Source organism: Triticum dicoccoides, chromosome 2B (assembly GCF_002162155.2).
Source record: "Triticum dicoccoides isolate Atlit2015 ecotype Zavitan chromosome 2B, WEW_v2.0, whole genome shotgun sequence".
NCBI lineage: Eukaryota > Viridiplantae > Streptophyta > Magnoliopsida > Poales > Poaceae > Triticum > Triticum dicoccoides.
In genome coordinates this window covers 94,353,887-94,361,185 of record NC_041383.1, presented here as the reverse complement: position 1 = coordinate 94,361,185, position 7,299 = coordinate 94,353,887, and the positions used below count along the sequence as shown (strand labels likewise).

The window sequence follows — 7,299 nt, the reverse complement described above, 5'->3', positions numbered from 1 at the left end:
AAGATCAGATTTTTTCTAAAGTGAGATAAAATCTTGCCAACCTTCGAGGAAAGGGTCGAAACAGTGATTTTGCTCACCAGCAGGAGCGTGCACCCGCTGGCCATAGCCTGGTCGATCACTTGTCTTCTCTCCTCGGTTGGTCACTCACGCACTGTGTCGGTCGTGTCGTCTTGTACTCTCGTCGCGCGCTCTGTATGGCGATCGAGTGCTATAAGGTACAGTTTGCTAAACTAGATATATGCTGTAAAATTGAGCAGCCAATTGAACTAAAACTATCGCCTGTAGAAGCTCCAATTCGCCTGGCGCGTGCCGTACGTGCGCGGGCCGGCCGGTGCATATTTGTAGTCCCGTGCTGGAATCCTGTCTTCCTACCCTTCGTTCCAACTTGATCTTACAACTCTGAAAACCGGCATCTATAAGTTGGGTCCGGTGTCGTACTCGCAACAGATTATGTGCCTACGAAGCAGCGCCGTCAAACACGCCTACTCGTGCACGTCCCAGCGGGAACAGGGGACGGAGACTGCGCCGGGGCCTAGTTACATTGACGGTGCGCGGCGACGGCGAGGACATGCGCATCGAGCAACCACAGCTGCGGGAAGGCCCAGCACATGCTCGGCCGCCAATATATACGTCGCCGGACGGAGTGCTCTTTAATTTGACCCAACCAACCAACCAACCAAGGAATCCCCCATCTCCTCCTCAAGTTGTTGCATGCCATCCGCCTCCGTTTGTGCATGCTGTGTCGTTCCTCCGACGAGGTCCAGCCTCGGTCGACAGTTGACCGTTTCCCCTCTCTCTCTCTCTCTCTCTCTCTCTCTCTCTCTCTCTCTCTCTCTCTCTCTCTCTCTCTGCGCATGCAAAGTGATTGCCAGAATATACAAAAGTCATGATACAAAAGTATGATGCCTTTACTAGATCATGAATCGAGGATGATACAAAAGTCATGAATCGAGGAGTTGATTAGTTAATAAGTGGATAATCATTATATACTCGTACATGTATATGTATGATGCCTTTACTAGATCATGAGAGAAGTGCAACATACATTGTCGATGTAACTGATCTAACGTGTGCATGGATGCACGCATGCCCATTTGGCCGCGGCATCCTCGTCCATACATCGATGAGATAGCTTTTTTTTATTATTCCGCCTCACCCGTGACCCCCTTTTCCCCTACCGCAACTAGCCATACACGGCATGCTTGTACTTGGTGTCGTTTTCAACTACTCCCTCCGTCCGGAAATACTTGTCGGAGAAATGCATAAAAATAGATGTATCTAGAACTAAAATGCGTCTAGATACATTCATTCCCCCGACAAGTATTTCCGAACGGAGGGAGTATATGCATGCAATGCCATATAAAACTAAACACACAAACATGAAACCCTTGGGTTCCCACTCTCTAACTCTCATGAAGAGTGACCGACTACATGGCTTGGCATATGTAAAACTTGGGCCAGTGAGCTTCATACGCTTCTTTGGGCTGCCCACGTTATCCAAAATTGAGGTACCGACGAGAAATAAAGGTTCTTGTTTACCAAGCATAGCGAGATTTCCTACCGAGCTCAAGATTACACCCCCCTTAGGTTACATGATTTACCAAAGGACAGGTAATCTAGTGTCGCACGGACAACGACGATTTGCTCATAGGGCCACCAGGCGCATCACAACGGTGACAACGGGATGCCCACCCCGAGCATGACGAGACCGGGCCACTTAGAAATCATGTGGCTTCAGGAGGGCGGCGCGGGAGGCCCATCGGAGCCATGGGCCTTGGAGAGCTCATTGGGCAACACGAAGCATTGAGAGCACTACACAATAGCAGGGTTGTCGAGATGTCCTTGTGGGCAAGTTTGCCGTTGTTGGGGCATTGCTGACTCAAAGGACGCGACCAAACGAGATGCACGAGTGGCATTTTATATGGATGGGAGAAAAACAATTGGGAACCCATCGATGAGTTGGTCCCATGTGATGAACAAACTGAAGTTGCCGCAAACTTGCAATTAGGAAAAAAAACATTTGAACATTTTTTAGTTTTATATATTTATACTCGACTTGCTTTGTAGAACCTCCGTCCCAAATTAGTTGTCCTGATTTTTTCTAGATACGGATGTATCTAGAGAAAAACGTGTCCACGTACATCCATATTTTGATAAATCTAAAACAAGTAATTGTATTTTGACAAATCTACGTGTCTAGATAAATCCGTATCTTGACAAATCTAAGATAAGCAATTTGGGTTGGAGGGAGTAGATTCTATTTGGTTTTATAATACTAACACATGAAGAAACTCGGGCAGAATCGGTGGTTGGGTGCGTGATCCGCGTGATATGGGTTATTTGGCGTTGGATCTAATAGAAGAAAAGTAGATGGCTGGGATCTGCAGCAGGGAGTGGATGGATCCACGAAAATAGCAAGATTTTTAGATGCGCGTGCGAGTCGCCGGAAATTTTGAAACAAAAGTGAAAAGAAGAAGCCAACCCCCCACGCCCACCTAACCCAAACCACAAGGCAGTAGGTCTTCCTCTTCCTCCTCTTCCCTGCTCCCTGATCCCCAATCAGCCGCCGCCGACCTCGTCTCCACCAGCCCCATTGCCGGCCTCTGCCTCCGTCTTCGCCCTCTATCCCACCGCCGGCGCCCCTCTCCCCTCCCCTCCTCCCTTCTCCTTCTCTCCATTATACGCCCCAGATCCACTCCAGCACCTCTCCTCCTTCCTTGAACGGCAGAGGAAGACCTGCTGTCCTTCCACGGCAACGGTGCACAGGCAGAGGAGCACCACCGCGCCATCCTCCTTCCACCCTGAGTCGTCGCGTCCAACCTACACTCTTCCCCCTCCTTCTGTTCATCCTCGCTCCCGATACCCTAGGTCGCGGCCATGGCGACCGAGCTCGGGCCCCCACTCATCCAAAAGCTCGACAAGGTATGGCGTGAATCCCTCCTCCCCTTCTCTCTCTCTCTCTCTCTCTCTCTCTCTCTCTCTCTCTCTCTCTCTGACCAGGACGACGCCACAGCCAAAGCTCGAGTCTGCTCCTTCTCCACAGTCGCGCGCCGGGAGAGGTTCAGGTTCTGCATGGCTGCTCTGACCCTGCTATCTCCGACGCCATGGAAGGTCCTCTCCTTCTCTCTCGCCCATCTCCACTCTCTGTTCGATTCCGTGTTGCTCTTGGCCGATTCAGATCTTTTTTCTCTCTCTTTCCGATTTAAACAAGCTGCGGCTTATCATGGCTGCGATTAGGTAGGGGTTATTGTAGAACAGCCCAAGATTGCTATTTGCTGCGTGGATTCATAAATGTAATTGTTTGGTTGCAAAGTCCAGTATTTTTTTAGCATTTTCCGTGGTTTCTAAAACAACCTAGGTATTAAATACTTTCAAGTGTTTGGATGGAAGGAATACTGCAGTTGAAGAAGCTGTGGTATTTCAGACACTGTGGTAATTTTGGAGTATCAAAACAACAACTAACCCTGAACTCTTTATTTTTAACCGGGCCCTGTGGTTTGATTTGTTATACAGTTTTCATCCAATTGAATTTGGGTCTGCATAGCCAGGGTTTGTCTGTCTGCCTGCCCGCCGACCTGGCCGACATACACAACCCATGGTGTCGAACATGTCGCGTCAGTTCACTGAGCTGTGTACATTCGAATCGGTGATGTTTCTGCGAAGAGTGAGAACTTGTAGAGCAGCGGCGAGCAATCTCTTTGTTTTCCCTTGTCGTGTTCTATTTCTTGTGGAGCAGCTTGGAAGGTTCTCTCCCTCTCTCTCGCTCATCTGCGCTCTCTATTCGGCTCCGTGTTGCTCTTGGCAGATTCAGATTTTTTTTCTCTCTCCCTCTTTCCGATTTAAACAAGATGGAGCTTATAGTGGCTACGGTTAGGAGTAATTGCGGAACATCCCAAAATTGCTATTTGCTTCTTGCATTCATAAATGGAATTGTTTGGTTGCAAAGTACAGTATTTTTTTTGTATTCTGGGGATACCGTGGTTTCTAAAAGAACCTAAGGGTATTGAATACTTTCAAGTGATTGGATGGAAAGAATACTGCAGGTTAAGATGTGGTATTTCAGAAACTGTGGTAATTTTGGAGTATTCAAACAACAACCCTGAACTCTTTATTTTTAACCGAGTCTTGTGGTTTGATCTGTTATACAGATTTCATCCGATTGAATTTTGGTCTGCATAGCTAGGGTTTTTCTGTCTGCCTGCCCGCTGACCTGATCGAAGCAATACTGTAGTTTAAGAATGTCTGGTATTTCAAATACTGTTGTAATTTTGGAGTATTAAAACAACAATCCTGTGGAGAAAAAACATTGTCTTGTATCCTCCATGGCCAGCCGTTTTCTTCATCTCATTGCCTCTTCTCTAGCCAACAATCCGTCTCCACAATCATGTAGAAACCAAGCAATGGTGTTGAACGAAAGGAACCTTTGTGGTTTGATTTCTTATACATATTTCATCCTATTGAATTGGGTCTGCATAGCTAGGGTTTCTCTGTACGCCTGCGCGTTGACCGGGTCGACATACACAATGCCCATGGTGTCTGACATGTCGCCATCAGTTTACTGAGCGCGTGAATTTGAATCGGTGAGTGAGAACTTGTAGAGCAGCGGCGAGCCATCCTTTTGTTTTCCCTTGACGTGTTCTGTTTCTTGTAAAGCAGCTTGTAGCTGCAGCACGACCAGCAATGGTCTGGCGCGTGGTGGCCGGAGGCCAAGTAACCTCAATGGATTGTGATGTGTACGTCCAGCATACAAGCTACAAATTATGTACACCCTTGTACAAGTTTATTTGAATTACTTTTTTAGTAGCTAGTTACGTCACATAAGTACAAACATAAACAAAGTACCCTAGTAAATACCACAACTGCCAAACTCCTCTCAGTTTGCCAATGCTGCAAAATACCATAGAATATGTATATTGTGGTATTTCGTGCCTACAGGTTCTAGTACTGTTGTTTCTGAATACTATTGTTTTCTAAATACTGTGCATCTAAACACAGCCTTGTTTGCTTTTACTGAATGCTTTATGGGCGAGATTCTATATCCTTCCGTTGTTAATCGAATTAGGTGTTCTCCCCATCCTGCATTTCTTGGTAGCAAATTGCAGCAGGAGAATGAATAATGTTAATACATTTTGCAACTCTCCTAGCTTCATTACTGTACAGAATGGACTTGGGTCCCATACAGATGAAATATGACAATCACACTCGATGTTTGTAGGTCTCTCAGTTCCATAGGCATATGTAAGTGTGCGCCTGGTGCTCTGAGCCCTATAAGGTTGACAGCGGCAACCAGGCGTCCTGAATTCGGACGCCAAGCTGGATGGATCACACCGGAGGTCTCTTCCTCAGTCATTTGGTGTGCTTTGCTACAGCTGGAAGAGATCGACGAACTGAAGCCACCGGGAGATCTATAGAAGTAACCCAGAAAGAGTTGTGCAGATCTTCGAGAGCCAGCCTTCGTTGCATAACAACTCTCCCACTATGAGAAGGCTCTTGTCACTCTTGCCAATGCTGCAAAATACCATAGAATATGTATATTGTGGTATTTCGTGCCTACAGGTTCTAGTACTGTTGTTTCTGAATACTATTGTTTTCTAAATACTGTGCATCTAAACACAGCCTTGTTTGCTTTTACTGAATGCTTTATGGGCGAGATTCTATATCCTTCCGTTGTTAATCGAATTAGGTGTTCTCCCCATCCTGCATTTCTTGGTAGCAAATTGCAGCAGGAGAATGAATAATGTTAATACATTTTGCAACTCTCCTAGCTTCATTACTGTACAGAATGGACTTGGGTCCCATACAGATGAAATATGACAATCACACTCGATGTTTGTAGGTCTCTCAGTTCCATAGGCATATGTAAGTGTGCGCCTGGTGCTCTGAGCCCTATAAGGTTGACAGCGGCAACCAGGCGTCCTGAATTCGGACGCCAAGCTGGATGGATCACACCGGAGGTCTCTTCCTCAGTCATTTGGTGTGCTTTGCTACAGCTGGAAGAGATCGACGAACTGAAGCCACCGGGAGATCTATAGAAGTAACCCAGAAAGAGTTGTGCAGATCTTCGAGAGCCAGCCTTCGTTGCATAACAACTCTCCCACTATGAGAAGGCTCTTGTCACTCTCGACAGGCTGGATGAAAGCCCTCGCTTAAAACATTGTAGAGAGGTACTGGTTTCTACTGCCCCTCCTTAATTGATTGATTTGTGTGACACAAACCTGCTGCTGGTTTGAGCACCTCCTTCATTCAACTAACTGGATGTAATTCTGTCATTTTACTCCACACCTTTAGCTTGTGGGTTTCTTTCATGATACACATGCCCTTGTTTTTAAGTTTCTGCTCTCATATTTTGGTGTTAACATTCAACATGATCTAAACACACAGGAATTGCTAATTCGGCAAGGGATGGAGAAGGGAATAGTGGCATCACATCATTTCAAAGTGTTGGACGTACGTATGCCAAAAGATGGGGCTCTTGGTAGAGCAAAGCGTATACGGGGCAATGGACGCCTGCGTGGCGGCATTTGAGACTGAGTGGGCTGCAAGACCACAACTGGGTACTGAATTTCTCAGCCTTCTTTATCCACTGATTTTTTTCCTTCCATGTGTATGCATCTGATATAGCCAAGATCAAGCTCAATCCCACTACTTGGATGTTATTCTTGTAAGTTAGGATCAATGATAAGTAAGGTTTCTGTTAGAGTTTCCATCTTACTAGCATCATACTAGAGCTTGCAAGTACATGGCATGTGTATCTTCTTGTCCTTGCTGTATTAAAAGAAAGACATGATTTTACTTGGCACTTTGACATATTTCAACAGTCGTGTTCTCCGTCCGTCTCATAATGTAAGATGTTTTTTAGACGGAGCGAGTAGTTATCTGGCAGGCAGGGTCGACCTTCAGATGCATGACAGTGGCAACATTTTTTTTTGTTCTTGACTTCATCATGTTCTCTTTGCTGTTGAGAGCACCTTCCTTATTTACCTCAATGTAGAGATGTTGTTTTCTCTATGAAATGCTAGCATACATGTACTTTCTTTTAATATATTCATTCATGTGAACGACAACCATACCCCAGAATTTGATGAGTTCCTCCGCTAGACTGTTACATGTATTTGAAGGTTGATGATATTGATTGCTCCCTTCGTTGTTTCATGAAACTGAAAGAACTATCTCGATCTATACTCTTTCTATCATGGTGGTTGGCCCTAACATAACGGATTGGTTTTTGCTGTTTATTTACCTTCTTTCGTGTTAGCATGTGCCTGAATGATGGTTTTATATGTAGCTGTATATGTTAGT

General features: G+C 45.7%; 1 long non-coding RNA gene across 17 annotated transcripts in view; it reads left to right on the top strand.

Moving 5' to 3' along the window:
- Nucleotides 1–2,489: 2,489 nt before the first annotated feature.
- The window catches only part of LOC119362326, a 20,781-nt gene continuing 15,971 nt past the window's right edge, over nucleotides 2,490–7,299 (top strand). For 9 of the 17 annotated variants that reach the window (XR_005173333.1, XR_005173338.1, XR_005173339.1 and 6 more), the window contains exons 1-3: nucleotides 2,493–4,733; nucleotides 5,216–6,164; nucleotides 6,382–6,554. This is a non-coding gene — a long non-coding RNA (uncharacterized LOC119362326). Of the gene's footprint in view, nucleotides 4,763–4,783; nucleotides 4,936–5,215; nucleotides 6,165–6,381; nucleotides 6,555–7,299 lie in introns of those variants that run through there. The other 8 variants (XR_005173330.1, XR_005173329.1, XR_005173327.1 and 5 more) reach the window with 8 other exon arrangements.